This window comes from Canis lupus, chromosome 4 (assembly GCF_003254725.2).
Source record: "Canis lupus dingo isolate Sandy chromosome 4, ASM325472v2, whole genome shotgun sequence".
Classification (NCBI taxonomy): domain Eukaryota; kingdom Metazoa; phylum Chordata; class Mammalia; order Carnivora; family Canidae; genus Canis; species Canis lupus.
Genome location: NC_064246.1, coordinates 11495508 through 11512299, shown reverse-complemented (window position 1 = coordinate 11512299; position 16792 = coordinate 11495508). Strand labels below are relative to the sequence as shown.

At 38.3% G+C, this 16792-nt stretch overlaps 1 long non-coding RNA gene across 1 annotated transcript in view; it reads right to left on the bottom strand.

Moving 5' to 3' along the window:
• Window positions 1–3284, bottom strand: part of LOC112651712 (uncharacterized) — a 30117-nt gene extending 26833 nt beyond the window's left edge. Inside the window, exon 1 of the long non-coding RNA XR_003130970.3 lies at window positions 3146–3284. This is a non-coding gene — a long non-coding RNA (uncharacterized LOC112651712). The remainder of the gene's footprint in view (window positions 1–3145) is intronic.
• Window positions 3285–16792: the final 13508 nt, after the last annotated feature.

Here is a 16792-nt window from a genome sequence, read left to right as displayed (position 1 = left end):
TCTGGAAAACTGTGTGGAGGTTCCTCAAGGAGTTAAAAAGAGACCTGGCCTATGACCCAGCAATTGCACTGTTGGGGATTTACCACAAAGATACAGATGCAATGAAACGCCGGGACACCTGCACCCCTATGTTTATAGTAGCAATGTCCACAATAGCCAAACTGTGGAAGGAGCCTCGGTGTCCATCGAAAGATGAATGGATAAAGAAGATGTGGTCTATGTATACAATGGAATATTACTCAGCCATTAGAAAAGACAAATACCCACCATTTGCTTCAACATGGATGGAACTGGAGGGTATTATGCTGAGTGAAGTAAGTCAGTCGGAGAAGGACAAACAGTGTATGTTCTCATTCATTTGGGGAATATAAATAATAGTGAAAGGGAATATAAGGGAAGGGAGAAGAAATGTGTGGGAAATATCAGAAAGGGAGACAGAACGTAAAGACTGCTAACTCTGGGAAACGAACTAGGGATGGTGGAAGGGGAGGAGGGCGGGGGGGGCGGGTGAGTGGGTGACGGGCACTGAGGGGGGCACTTGATGGGATGAGCACTGGGTGTTATTCTGTATGTTGGTAAATTGAACACCAATAAAAAATAAATTTATTATTAAAAAAATGCTTGCTGAGTAACTGATCTTTTTTATTGTGGTAAAATATATATGGCCTAAATGTTGCTGCTTTTAACCATACAATCCCATGGCATGACTTACATTCACAATGTTGTGCGGTACCTCCTCTATTTCCAAAAATTTTTCATCATTCCAAACAGAAAGTCTGCTAACAATTAGATAATATCTCCTCATTCCTCTCTCCCCCAGCCCCAATCTACTTTCTGTATCTTTTATAGACTATTCCATATATTTCATATAAATGGAACTGTGAAGTAAATGTCTTTTTATGTCTCAGTTATTTTACTTAGAATGTTTTTAAGGTTCATCCATATTGTAGCACATACTAGAACTCCATTCCTTTTTACAGCTGAATAATATTCCATCCTATGTATATACCACATTTTGTTTATCCATGTATCTGCTGGTGGACTCTTAGGTTGTTTCTACCTTTTGGCTACAATGGATGATATTGCAGTGAACACTGACAATACAAGTACCTGTATTCAATTCTTTTGCGTATATTTCTAAGTGTAGAATTTGAGAAACCGGTCTTCTAATAGAAATACAATGCTACTTTGGAGTAAAGGAAGCCCTTGGCTATGTCTCTAATGCCCCATCCTTATGACATGAGGCTAACCTTGTCAGTCCTCCCTTGCCCCACATGTCCACAGTGCATTGTAATTGCTGTCTCGGTTGTAGAGATGTGAATGTCTCTGGAGGAGGGCAGGCTGGAAAAGGAGTTCAGACTATTACCAGATGACAGAAATCAGTGACAAGGCTCAAGGGAGCCATCGAATCTGTTCTGTAACCCTTCTTAGTCTCCTTTTCTCTGATACCTCCTGTGTTTGACAGGATGATCTGTTCAGCCCAAGAGACTATGAGGTTATACAAGGTTCAGAAAGGAGTAAAGAAGGACTGCATAACTGTGCCCATCTCTTGATACTGCCAGCTTGCCAAGGTTGTCATCAATATCACTTCGCCAATGTCACTGGTTTTATCCCCATCCCAATCCTGGCGCTGCACATTCTGGTACTTCCCTGATCTCCCTGGCTCATGATGACCTTCTCCAAAGTTTGGTAAAGATGAATGCAGATGGTAGCGGTGCTATGTACTGTATCCTGGTATAAGGGATTGTTACTTTAAGCCATATTAAGAGAAATATGTGTTCTATTAGGTTCTATACATAAAAGGCATAATTTGTGTGATTGTCCATGCTTGGAAATATTTTCTACTTTTTGGAAGAAAAAAATGCATTAAGGTGATAGACTTAGGCAAAAAATGAGCTCATTAGTAATAAGTACATGGCTCCTTCAGCCTATTCTAGGTACACAGGCTTGTTAAAGGGAAAGGAGTTATACAGAGGACTTGAAGATCTGTGGTAGATTTGCAGGGAGTCTGGGCCCCATTACTGAGAGTTGAGAGGGCACATTTAAGACTGTGAATTAAAGAGTGGCACACTTGAGACCCTCTGGGCACCATGCCTGCCTGTTGTTTCTCCAACAGTTTAAGGAGCAGTACAGTATAGTGGGGCCTGTAATTGTCTGTTCTACCTGCCACCATCAATGGATGGCAGAAATCTTGAAGTGAAAATGGGATTCTACTGGTAGCTTTTGGAAGATGCCTAGAATGCCAGAATGCTGTCTAGACCAGCAAATCTACTACTTGTTAGAAGTGATGAAGAGTTTACAGATTCTTGTCTCTTCCAGTGCTTGGCTCATCTAGAGCTGGGCTGGCTCCACTCCTCCAACTTGAGCTACACATCATAACAGCAACTACTCTATCTTTGTCTGGTCTCTCTGACTCCTGACCATCCAAGGAGAGAAAGGCTTCCCTGCCTGGCCACTAGCACCTATTTTAGCCTTCAGGAACTAGATATGGCTTTGCATTTGTCCCTCTGATTCAGAATAACTGAATGTCTTATTTGAGCTCATGACATTTTCAAACAATTTTTCTTCATGTGGTTCTATGAGGCATTTTATCTGACTTAATTTTAAGACTCTATTTACCTTTCAGAGGTCCATGGTGAAATGGAAAGAAGTAGAGTCTAGACTCAGACAATTCTGGTCCCAAATTCAAGATCTACTACATATTAGCTATCTTAACTCTGGGCCTCAGTTTTCTCATGTATAAAATGAGATAATAATAGTTCATAAGTTTTTTGGAGCACTAAATGGCTAATGAATGGAGAGCACAAAGCAGGCCTCCGCATTAGGTTTACTATCTCCTAAAACCCAGCTTTCTCTCATTGGGTCGTAGATGATAAAGGTCTATGCAATGTCCTATGATGAGAATCATCTTACATCTCTCAGAGTCCATGTCACACCTACACTACCTTTCTTATGTCCGAAGTTCATATTCTTATTGAAAAGCCATTGAAAATCAAGCTTTCTTGGAGCATATTTAATGACATGAAAAAGTAAACAGAATATATTTATGAAATAAGAAAAATATGTATAGTATGAGTACAGTATTCAGAAAATAATATATGTCTGTACATTTATGCACATGATGCCAAAAAGGCATTTCTTTTACCTGGATTTTACATGGTAGTTGTTCAGCATGATACCAGCTTTTTTTTCTTTTTGCTGAATTGTGGTATTTGTAAGCTGAGAAGAGAAGCAGAACTGCCTACATGAGGGAAATATATCCAGCAGGAGACAGGAATTATCTAGGAGCTAAATAGAGAACAGGAATTTTTAAAGCAAAATGCTATTTGCTCTCTGAGGCAGTTCTACCCATTTCTTTCATCTGCTTGATATTATCAGTAAAGTAGTAATTGCTCATTGTGTATGGAATGCTTCAAGATGAGTGCGAAAGACTACATCCAGGCTCCAACTATGTAGAAAGGATAGTCACACACACACACACACACACACACACACACACACACTCATGAGTACACATGTGCATCTAAAAAGATTATTGTACTTTCCACATTGAAAAATGCCTCTTGGACTTAGATTATTTGACAAGCAGAAATAAGGGTCCTAACATGAGACCCAGGAAAAAACAAAGCTGTCCTGTGTCAAATTTTCAATCCTTCCACTTCCCAAGTACTTTGTACTTGTGGTGATGCCTCAATAAAATAATGTTGAATTTTGAGTTACAATATTTCAACACTCAGACTTTATGGTCATACAACAACATACTACACTAAAAGGAGATCACTTCTCAGACAGACTCACCCAAGACCACACAAAATTAGTGGCAGAATGAGTCTGGAAGCTTTCCATCTTACCTCAAGGACTCTCCTTCTTCCCTTGTTGCTTTTGGTATGCATGAACATTATGAAAAAACAATACATGCGTGTGTGTATGTGTATAGAGAGTTACACATCAATACATACATGCTGTATATATATGTGTGTATATATACTCTTTTTTTAAAAAGATTTTACCTATTTATTCACAAGAGACACAGAGAGAGAGGCAAAGACATAGGCAGAGGGAGGAGCAGGCTCCTTGTGGGGACCCCGATATGGGACTGAATCCCAGGACCCTGGGAATCACACCCTGAGTCAACCACTGAGCCACCCAGTCATCTCTATACTTTTTTTGGTGGGGGTAGGGGGGCATGTGACAGTCTGCTCTTCCATGCTCTTCCATGTGTCAGAATATTTCAAATAATCTTAACTTCTGTTAGCGTTACCCCATGATGGAACTGGGATTTAGTAAGCCAATAGGGAAGATATGATCAAGAAGCTATTCTTTGGACCTAATCTTCCAAATAAAGGCCTTAGGCATGATGCAAAAACCCTCAGGGCCAGGGCCTGAAAGAGTGGCTTTCTTCTTCAGGGATTGACCAGCATTTGGTCTCTGCTTGGTTCAGTGACTCTATCAGGCTAACTCTAAATCCCCTTAAGTAGAGACTCAAGCAGATATTCAATCTCATCTTCAGCCATGAATCCAGCCCCATTCTATGGGTAAGTCCAACCAGGCCCTCACACATGAACTCTCCTGTCCAAAGGAAGACTGATTGAGTTGGAGAGGGTCAATTGCTTAATCCATCCCTCTTTTACTCCTGGGCCAATAGCTAAATGCAGTACTCATTTTTCCTTGTCTTGCTTCACATATCCCAAATTTCACATGGGTTTATATTTGTGATCATGGTTACTGGACAAATCTCTGAGAGAAGGGTAGATTCCCTAGAAGAAAAACTGAGAAAGGTAACATATCTGCTCTTGTAAAGATAGGGACTAGCCTATGTTAATAACTAAAGATCAACCAAGGACAGATGCAAGTTTAACACTGAAATGTTCTTAACTAAAGATCATCTAGAGAGGGATTTTTAAAACCATTTTGTGATGCTTGGAACCTCTTTGGATGCTTACTAGGGATCTGTAAATTGTTTTGCAAAATGATTTAGGCTTTTGGTGCTTTTGTCAAATTACAGATTTTGAATAAGTTTTATATTTGTGTAAGGGCTTTTGTTCTGTTGCAGCCTCATTCTTATGCTCTTGCCTTCCCTTCAGTGCAGGACACGTTTCCTGTATTGAGACTATATGGCACAGTGGGAGGACCACAGTCTTGAAGCCAAACATACCAGGCTCCATTCTCAAGGTCTCTCTTAGATGGAGATATTAGTTCTGGGCCTTAGTTTCCTAATTTGTAAAATGGTGTGTGTGTTAGGGAGCGTGTGGTAAGGTTTAAGTAAGATCGTTGTTTGAGACAGTTATTTGCCATATGGTAAGAAATGTCTGCTATTATTACTATTACTGGCTCAAATGTCTCAGCCAGACTGCTGTACATTGCCAACTGGAAGTAAAAAATTAATGCCTAATTTGACATGCCTCAGAAAAGGAATGACATAAAAAGAAAGGAGAAAGATATTGTAATGTCAACCCCAATCTTATTTTTAGTACTTCATTAACATCGATATTATTATTTTTGGAGTCTCCCAACCATTCTTGCAGAATTATTTTTTAATTCATGGATCATAGGATTAAAGTGGCATAATTCTTGCTTCATTATAAGTTGCCATATGTAGACATGTTCTCTATATTTAGCCTACGAATATAAAAACTTTACCATGTTGCCAAAGCGCCAGGATTTTTTAAAATTTGAATCTAGTCGAAACTCTTTGGTTTGCAGAGGAATTAACAGGCCCAGAAAATTTGAGATACTTGCCAAACTAGATTGCAGACTAGAATTTGTATTTTCTCATTCTTTAACAATTAAGTTTCATGAGAAACTTACGTAAGACTCAAAGAACCTCAATTTTAGTAAGGTACCTGAGAAGCACATTCAGTTGTGCTGTGAGTTTGAAACAGATGCAAATTTGAATGGAAATGAAACTATCCTTAACCCTGCTGGTGTTAGCTCAGTCCCACAATCTCCCTCAAAGGACACCAGGAGAAGAAACAGCCTGAAGAACTAGGATCCAGTGCTCCTTTCCAAAGTCCGAGCCAGGTTTTTCTTTTCAAATTGTGAATTGAAAGACAGGAAAGAAGGGAGGGAGGGAGGGAGAGAGGAAGGAAGGAGGGGCGGTAGGGGGAGGAAGGAAGGAGAAAGTGGGGGTTGGGGCTTGGGGCTTTATTAATATCTAACTGATTTCTTCAGTCTTTTCCTAAGAATATTCCTTGGCTAGTCACTTTATAAGACACTGCATTTATTTTCTTGTATGATAAAAGGTTAGAAAGATCCAACATATTTTAAAGATGACTTCTAAATAGCTACTTAGCTGAAAATCTTGTCTCTCTGAAAAAAAAAGGCTTATTTTTATTGTAATGAGTGAGGGTTTTTTAATCTATTTTTTTTTTATTATTGGTTGGTTGGTTGCTTACAAAATTTGACCTTATTTTTCTGGAAAATTATCTTGATAAGGTGGCTGTAGAAATATCTTTGGAATCCAAAGCAGGCTTGTGAAGAATGCATTCTAAAAATAACTCCATACACACTAGAAGATTGATAATGGAAACATACACACACACACACACACACACACACACACACACACACACGGTATTGCTAAGCCAGCAATTTACTGTCATCAATAAACATGACTGAGATGATTTACCTGTTGCCAGCTCCTATTGTCCTTCTTTTGTTCCTCTTAGCTGGGCCCCCTGATGCCCTGCTGTGGTTCAGCAGCCTCTGGGCTGACTCCTTGCTGGTTGGAGCTGGGTGACATGGAATCATCCATGCTTCTTGCTAGCCCATTTCTAAGCATGAGATATCATTCAGTTGCTTGCTTTCTGCCTTGTTTATTTCCATCTTATGACACTATTCCAGGACTTGGGCCCCTATTTTGGTTCCCCCGCCACAGTCTTTATACATACAATCTATGCCTTGCAGCAGTTTTCCAGGATAGATGCTCACTTTTATTCCTGTCAAACTAGACTTTCACCACACATCTGGGATTTTGTTTCAAGCCTTGCTAATATCAGTGACTAGCCTGTTAACTTGTATCACTGTGCATTGTGCCCCTTGACTTGCTGTTGATAATTCTGCTCTGCGATTTCTTGAGCATCAATTATATATCAGACACCAAATTTGGAAATTAACTTACCATAAGCAGTGTGCAATACCGTGATTAAGAACACTTATTCTGAATCTGGGGTTCGAGTTGTAGTTCCACCAATTATTAGCTATATTAGCTTAGAGCAAGACATTTAATCCCTCAGAGTCTCAGTTTCCTTGTTTATAAATCAAGGACAGTAATACTACTGACAACCTAGAGTTTCATTAAGAATCAAATGAGGTAATAAATATAAATCACCTTAACATTCTTGGCACTCAATGAATGTTAGTTATAATTATCATGTGTTCAATCCCAGAGAAATTTCATAACAAGTTTATGCCATAGACATTTTCATACCAATTTCACAAATGAAGAAAATGAGGCTTGGACTTAAATAACCTGCTCAAGGCCAAACAATAGAGCTGGGATTTGAACCCAGGTCCATCTGACTTTAAATTCACTCATTCAACAAACATTTATTGCATATCCACAAAGTGCTGGTATCTGGTGGACTATATGTCATTATTCCTTCACCACCTGTAGCTTGGTTGGGTCCTTCTCCACTTAAACCTATTTAACTCCTAGGACCTCAAGGATAGATGTTATTGTTCACCCAAAATGTGAGATATACCACTTTCTGGCCTCATCCATAAAACTTTCCCATGCATAATCCTGTCTATTCTCCCAACCACTGGCTGCAGGGAGGACTCAAGATCTGAGAGGGGTCTTAGATCCCTGGGTGGCTCAGTGGTTGGGCAGCTACCTTCAGCTCAGTTCGTAATCCCGGGATCCAGGATGGAGTCCTGCATCAGGCTCCCTGCGAAGAGCCCACTTCTCCCTCTGCCTCTCTCTCTGCCTCTCTCTCTCTCTCTCTGTCTCTCATGAATAAATAAATGAATCTTAAAGAAAAAAGACTAAGGGAAACTTGGTTCCCCAGTTGCTATTTGAAGCAGAACCCTGAGGAAATGTACCTGCCTGGGAATACCTGTGTGGTCCATTCAATGAAGAGAAAAGAACACTTACTGTGTTAAAAAACTGAAATGTGGGATCTCTGTTATAGCAGTTAGCTTCTACCGACAAATAAAACCCCAGTGGGCATGTATAATTTCAAGCCCAGGTCCATCCTTGAATCTTACCTTACTGCTATTCTGAACTACTTGCAAGTTGAACTTGCTCTCTCTCACCTATAAGCCTCTGTTCCTGAGGTACCTCTGTATCTCGGTTGGATCCTCCAGAAAATTGATACCAAGATAAGACTGCAAGTGCCTTGTGGGGGTAATGCCTATCAATGATAAAGAAGGGAGAAGAGAATTGACCTGAGAAAGTTTTCAGACCACAGGGCTGATCTTGATACTTGTGAAAAAAATAGGAAGGGTCTCAGATCTGACAGTCTTGGTCAACCCAACAGAGAGCTCCAGAGCAAAAGTCCCATTAGTACCCTTGATGCTCAGTCATGCACTGGGCTACCTGTAAAAAGCATCACCTGGCCTCAAAAGCTGAGATAGATACAGCTGAACAGTCAGATAACTCATTTGTTGGAGCTGAATATATTCTTCTTGAAGAGAGATCCAATTGGTGCAACTCATAGTGCTGTACTCTGCCTACAAATACCTCTTCTCTCCAGAAGTGGGTACTCCTATGAATTTTTAAAATTTCTTCTAGGCATCAATTTCTCCAGAAAGCTTTTTCTGATCCTCAAATCCATACTTGGTCAGAATAATGCACCCCCCACCCACTCAACACTCAAAAATGTCCATGTTCTTATCCCTGGAATCTGTAAATACATTAGGTTATGTGGTAACAGAAAATGAAGATTGCAGATGACATTAAGGTTGCTAATCAGCTGTCCTCGAGATTGGGGAGATTATTTTATAATATCTAGAAAGGCCAATATAATCAAAAGGGTCCTTAGAAGAGGAAGAAGAAGGAAAAAGAGATCTAGAATATGTTATGAGAAAGACTCAATAGCCATTGATGGCTTTGAAGATGACCTTCCATTGGCCAAAGAATGAAGGCAGCCTGTAGAAGCTGGAAAAAGGAAAGAAAATGGTTTCTGTTCATCCAGGAAGCAATGCAGCCATTGTTGACACCTTGATTTTTGCCCAGTGACACCCACTTCAAACTTCTGACCTCCAGGACTATAAGAAAATAAATCTGTTGTGTTTTAAGTGGCTAATTCTGTGATAATTTGTTACAGCAGCAATAGAAACCAATATAAGCACCCTGACAATCTTTTTTCCATAACTGTGGCATATTTCTGTGCCCTTACTTATAACTCATGTAATAAGTGTTTAATAAATATTGGTTGAGTTATTCCAGCCCGCTCCATTCTTGACTGTTTAATTATGAACATATCATGTTGGACATTAACAAAATAACTTCCCAAATCGCTTTTATCTCTAGTTATTTCTGGTTCACATCACATAAATAGAATTTTAATACTATATTCTTTTAAGACCAGTTCTGGGCATACCATAGGTACTTAATAAGTAGTTGTAGAATGAAAGAATGAATGGATGATTCATTGTTACAAAGTAGCCTTTATTTGTTTGCTTGTTTTTTAGTATATGTGCTGCCGAAGTGAGCACTATGTGTTTGCTTGTTTGTTCATCATAATAACAACAACAACAAAATCCCAATCAGTCTCAATGAACTAGAGGAGGAGAATAGGAAATCCAAAGCAGAAGATCAAATCTGGAAAAAAATATGTTATTTTAGTTTCAAAATGTCTTTTTGCTCTCAGATTTCCATTTATATAAAGATGACTATTGGGGTCATGCCCTTAAGATACAATATCCATATTATATTTGATTTAATCCCAAAATTAAATTTAGAACAGATTGGTTTTTAAGAAAACATTTACAAACTGACCATTGATATTTGCTTAGTCTCCTGGGCTGGGTGGGGGAAAAGAAGAAAGATAAAGGAAAGGGAGAACAAGGACAAATCAGGGGTTATTGATTGGAAGGCCAGTTAAGATCCCAGAAATCAGTGGACTTTGAAGGGGATGTGGATGTTTATTTTGTTTTACCTTACTTTCTTCATTCAGCTGATATCTCTACTTCCCATTTAAGAACTCTTCCTTTCCCCATTATTCATCCTTTCAATTGAGAGGATTCGATTGGCATTCCAATCTCAGGCCAGTTGGCACATTCTATTTTCTTGGCCTCACTGCGTAATTCAGGCATAGCCACTTGACTCAAATCAAGCCAATTAGATATAGGTCTAGGACTTTCTGGGAACTGTTGGAAATAGGAGTTCTTTTCTCACTAGAATATCTTAGGATTTAGGACTAATTTAGATCTGGTGGCAACCATTTTGTCAGGACAAAAGGAAAGACTAAATAGAAATAGAGCTAGCAGAAGGTAAAAGCAAAACCTAAGAGTGCAGTATTCTGAACTGAATTATTCAAGCCCCTGGATCCTCATCACCTGAAGTCTGTGCCACCTTGAATTTCTATGTTAAATGAGGCAACAGATTTCTGCTTTTGCATAAGCAAGCTTGAGTTGTGTATCTGTCACTTGAAAACCAAAAAATTTTGACTAATACAGGGAATCATCACAGTTTTACAGATCCATGAACTTAAAATTGAGATCTTTAGAAATGATTGGATGCAAGGAATTGGCTCTCATTGACCAAATATGAAAGAGACTGATATAAAGGAGACAGAATACTAATTGAATAGTTCTTTGCAAGAGTCTCAAATACATACCCCTTCTACCTGGGGCACTCATCTCTCAGAATTAGGTTACCTGAAAAGCCAAATCAGCAAACAGAAAAGAAGTTGCCTCAAAAAAGGTTGTTCCAACTAGGGAATCAGAACCAAGAAAGGGGGCTAATTTGAACCTATTTTATCTGGATCAAGATGAAGTCTTATAATCCACATTGCTGCCAAAAACAACATATGGCTTTGAATTTACAAGGTTCAGGACTTTTTTTCTCTGGGCAGCACTAGAAAATCCTCAGAAGTTCTTTTTATGCTTCAGACTGTCTACCCCTCTTCTGTTGACATACCTAATCAATTGAGTGACTCTCTCCTCAAACAATTAATTAGAATCCATTTACTAAATTGCAATCACATTCTCTTTCTGCTTTCACAAGTCTATGTCCTGAACACTTTGGCTGCCATTACAGCTGCTTTCACACTTTCCAGACACACCTTTGCAGGAAATTTCTTGGTTTACACTCACAGCCACTGATGTTGATTTTTAGTTGTTTGGCTCACAGAGGGCAATGCAGGGAAGGGCACCTCACTATCACCCCAAGTATGACCTGCAAGGGAAAAGCTAACTAGGACTTGAGAGGTTGCAGTACATTTGAGTTGAAGTACCTGAGGCTTGATTTTTAAAAACTAATGTAAAATTCATACTACTGAAATGCATAGATGCTAAGCATATAATTCAATGCATTTTGACAAATGTGTACACCCATATGGCCAACACCCATGTCATGATATGAACCATTTCCATAACCTCAGGAAGTTCACAGGGTCTCATTTTCATATGCAGAATTTCACAGACTCTAGACAATGTTAGTTGTACTCTCAGTATCCATTGATTGAGAAAATACATACTAACATAAAAATGTTACTAAGTCAGTTATATTTTTGCATAATTATTTAATACATTTGTATGGAAATATTTGAATAATATAAGAGCTGCTCACATATATTTGAGATATTAGTTATGTGATATTGTAGACTGAATATTTGTGTCTCCCAAAACTCTTGTGTTGAAATTCCTGACCCTGATTATCATGGTCTTAGGAGATGAGGCCTTTGCAGGTAATTAGGTAAGAGGATATTACCATCATGAATGAAATTAGGGCGCTTATAGAGGGGGCCCTTGAGAGCTTTCTTTGCTCTCTGCCATGTGAGAATACTGCAAGAAATCAATAGACTGCAGCAGAAGAGGGCTCTAGCCAGAAGCTGATTGTACTGGCACCCTTATCTCAGACTTCCTGCCTCCAGAACACTGGAGAAATTAATTTCTATTGTTCATAAGCCACCCAGTCTGTGGTACTTTGTTATAGAAGCCTGAATTGACTGAGATATTTGGTGAACAGATACTTAGTGTCCGTGAAGATTCAGATGCCTTTAGAAATAACATTCCAACCACCTCCCCAGGGGTCTGCATCTCACAGATTAGCAAGGCTTCTGATTTGGCTATTTCAAATGTATGGTTATGAGTATTTGGTTGAAAATTGAAAGATACAAAGGAATATTAGGAAGACTCCTATGTCATCCTGCCCACTGGTATTTCACAGTGGGATAAAAGTCAAGAGCATGAATGCTAAGATCTATCTCTGCTACTCAATTATGTAAACATAGGCAAGAAATTATTTTTTTTTACATCTCAATCCTTTTCTTCTGTTAATTTGAAATGATGACTTTTCCTTATAGAGTTTTTATGAGGATCAAATGAGATAATGTGTGGAAATCAGAAAACTCAGATTTTCATTCTTCTATTGCTACTCATTAATGAATGTGGTATTTGAAGGGGTATATTTTACTGAAGCATTCCATACATGGTTCTTTTGCCTGGCAAGTCACATGCTAACTGTTAGCACAGTGCAAAAGTTTTCTTCTGTTTAAGAAAGGCTAATGCAGTTTAATTCTAATCAAACAAACAAACGCCACCACCACCGCCCAAAGCAAAACAAAACAAAAGAAAAACAAAACAAAAAAGCCATTTCAGTTTGATCACATTAGACTTTCAGAAAATCAGAGAAATAATCTTAGATTCATATTATAATCTTGGAACTAGACTCTATATTCCATGCAGTTAAATCTGAACTTTACAAATGGGGTGGGGCAGGGGGAGGCCAAAAACATAGATGATTTATTCAAGACAACACAAATAATTGTGTCAGGATGAGGAATGAAATTCCATTCTTGTCACTTCAGACAAGAATGGAAGAGTGACATTCTTGTCGCTTCACTTTTTCACTGCTACTTGTTAATAAATAAACTATTTCAAGGGATAATTTTTACTAACTCATTTTTCACTGTATCACTAAACACACAAAAAACTTCTCAGAACTCTCTTTGGTATGTGGAATCATATCCCTAGCTAAGAAAATAGATGTGTGTAAAATTGCCTTTCTGAATTTCTGCTCTCCTAGTAGTATATTTTAATTGCCCATGAGACTAAAACATTGGTTCTCCCAGCATCTCTATAATTTGCTTGCAGGATAGAGTTTGTCCAGGGTTGGTTGGGCAGCTAACAGCCTTAAAAGGGCATTCTAACTTCATGAGCTCTGCCATCACCATTCTCCACCTGTGACTGAGCCCTTTAGAATCATAGCTGTGCTCCACCTCTGATGTCCGGGGATTTAGTAAGCACCTAATACACCATGAAGTCCACAGGGGAAATATTAAACTGAATGATTTCAAAGTAACCAGAGATGAATAGCAGTTGAAGCAACATGCCCAGTTAAGTTTTGAAATACACCTTCAATGGAACCCTAGGGAACAAGAAATTTGGCTCTCTCTGTCTTCAAATCCACAATAGTAAAAATGAAAGGGGCAGAAACAGTAGACAACTTTCTATTTCCAATATTTGATTCATCTCTGGGCCCACATGTGAAGAGCAGCCAGCAAAGCTGGTAATTAAGCTGAGATGGAAATGAATAATGCTGCCAAGTTGGCCCCATTGTCATTTGATACTCCATGATACTTGTCAAAAGACCGTTGGAAAGTTCTGATGGCTCCCAGGTGAGGCAAATATACTTTATATTAACCCCAGGAAGCCAAACATTGTTGCCAGTGACTTGGAAGAGATTAGGTTGGACAAGCTCTACTACTAGTAGTACAATTGATAGCTGCAATCTCAATGTCATTCATAGTCATTCTATTTGGAAATGCTTTAGATGATCAATAATAAAACTTACCAGACCCATTTGACAGTATATTTTACCCATGCACTCAATATGGTTGAAAATTGTATCTATTAAAGCTTACATATTAAAAATTTAATTAAGCCCTTGTTAAAAGACTAAACTCTCACTCACATACCATATAAGTAAATTCCACCTAATAAAAATAGCTTCCATTTGTTGAGCACCTGTTGTCAGACAATAAAAACTATTGTTATGTGTAGCTCAATATTCACAAGAACTCTGCAAGGTTGATATTATTGATAGCATAAAATTGAGGAAACTGAGGCTCAGAAAAGCTAAGAAAAATTGTGCACAATTATTAAGCTATGAAGTAGTAAAGGACAGATCCTAGGTGTGGCTGATCCCAAACACTACCTTCTTTCATGTGCAATAGGATTTAGGTACATTGACCTAAACCAGTTACGTATCTATCAAAGGTTACCTCAAGTCCCATCCTTTCCATAACACCTTCTTTGAGTGTTGCCTTCTAATTCCTAGTAAAGTGATAGATCTCAGAGTCAGACAGATCTGGTTTGAGCACCCTACCTCTACCATTTATTGACCATTTGGGTTCATTGATACATTTAATATCTCCAAGCTTTATTTCCTTGTTGTTAAATGGGGATGATAGCCTGACATTATGGTACACATTTTTCAGAGAAAAAAAAAGATGCCTGAGAAGCATAGTTTCTGGCACATGCCAGTGACTAATGTTTATTGAGGATTTTTCTGTGCCAGACACTTATGATTTTATTAAATTCTCTTAAACACCCTGTGGTGTAGCTACTAACACAATCCCCACTTTGTAGATGGGGCATGAGGCTTTATAATGTTTGATGATTGAACCAATGTCACACCATGAGTAAGGGGCAGAACTAGCAAGCAGTCTGACTCCAGAAACCACACTCCTTGCCACTATAGGGAGATTTTCAGACACATGCAAAAGACATGAGGTCAATTTAGTGGTTTGCCCAGCATTTTTTAATGAAGTAGATGAGAAAGCATAAAATAGATTAGAATCAAAATATGAGTATGCTCCACAATAAAGGTAAGTATTCTGTGAAAAATCTTTTTTAACTTTGTGTACATGAGTACTGGGCTTTGCAACATTTCTAACTGTGAATTATGAAAAAAATTTACATACACTGCATTGTACTCTAAGTAATAGGTTCTCAATAATGGATCATTCTCTTCCCTTTCCAAGTAATATGTTATATTGTTTTATCTGTAAAGGCAAAGATAATGTTATTGTTGAATTTTCTAATGTTTTTAATTCTACCTGGTCACATGGACTTTGATAGCTACTTATTGAGTCATTCTAATATTCAGTGATATTGACTTTAACCTGAGTTATTTCATTAATTTTTTAATTCATTTGTTTAACAAATATTTATTAAGTTCTTACTATGTTCCAGGTATTATACTAGGGAAGGGGATTCAATAATGAACAAAACATAGTTCCTATACTCAAAGAGCTACAACCCAGTGGGGAAACCAGATATCAAACATACAATTATAATCAAAGCAGTAAATTCTCCATCAGCATATGTAAGGGATTCTGTAGTATCTTATAACCTGTAGTATGTAGGATAAAAGTAAAAAGACACTACAATCAAATGAACCCCAAAAAAGTTGAATTATTTCAGGGATAGCATAGAAAATTTCATGGTAAAAACACACACACACACATTTAAACTTGGACCTGAAGGTTGAGCAAGAGATAGCCCGGAGAAGAAGAGACTGGGATGGGTAGGATAATAGGTAGAAGGAAAGAACATATAAAGACTGAGAAGTGAGAGAAAGAAAAATGAGTTCAAGGTACTGAAAATCCATCATGGTTAGAATATAGAGTGTGAGAGAGCCATGAAAGAGGTGATGCTGGAGAAGGAAGCAGAGTGTCTTAGGTGCCAGCTATTATCAGGCCATCAGTAAGGAAAGAAGTCACTGCCACGTCTGCAACCTGCTGCAAAAGTGCTCACTGAATTCAAATATACCTTAATACATGCCTACCCCGGCTCCCAAGATTTAGCCTTCATTTATTCTTGGTATCTTGCTCCTAAATGGCCTCAAACCAGCAACATAGGATGCCTTGATCTGTTCCCCATTCATCCTTAACTCTAGGGGTCCTTCAGAATCCATGAGACAGTGAGAGAACATGGAATTTCATCCTTCCCCCTGCCTGTACTCTACAGCTGTTAGGAGCATGGTCTCTGGATTGAGATAAGTCTTATACTGGGTTTCTTGATCATTCTAGCTAAGTTTTTTCACTTATAAAAGGAGGAGACTAATGGTTCCTGTCTCACAGGATTGTTCTAAAGACCAAATAAGGTAATACATGTAAAATGCTTGGCACATAGTAAGGGCTCCATACACCCAAAATGCTACTTTTAAAAACTTACTGGAAGCTCCTGCATATACTTGGAAGAAGAGGGATTTAATTTTGCTATAAAGACTTTAATTTCAGACTTTTAAAAAACTTATGCAAAGATCAACGAAGAACAATTATCTTATATGGCTGTGTATTAAGCAACACAAGGAGACACAAAAATCAAGGATGAGCCATGTGCAATTAATAAAGGAAGCCATAACTAACTAACTAACTAACTAACTAAATAAATAAATAAATAAATAAAATAAAGGAAGCCAGTTTAATCTTCATCAATGGATTGCAATGTTGTGATTCCTCCTTTTCCCTTTTATGCAAATCTCCCACTTGCTTCTTTTTATAAGATGTTGGAATGATGTATGATGGTTTCTCAAATACTAGTGAGACTGAAGTAATTTCCTACATAATGTACCACAAACAGATTTAGAAGTGTTGGTTTTAGATGCTATGATGCA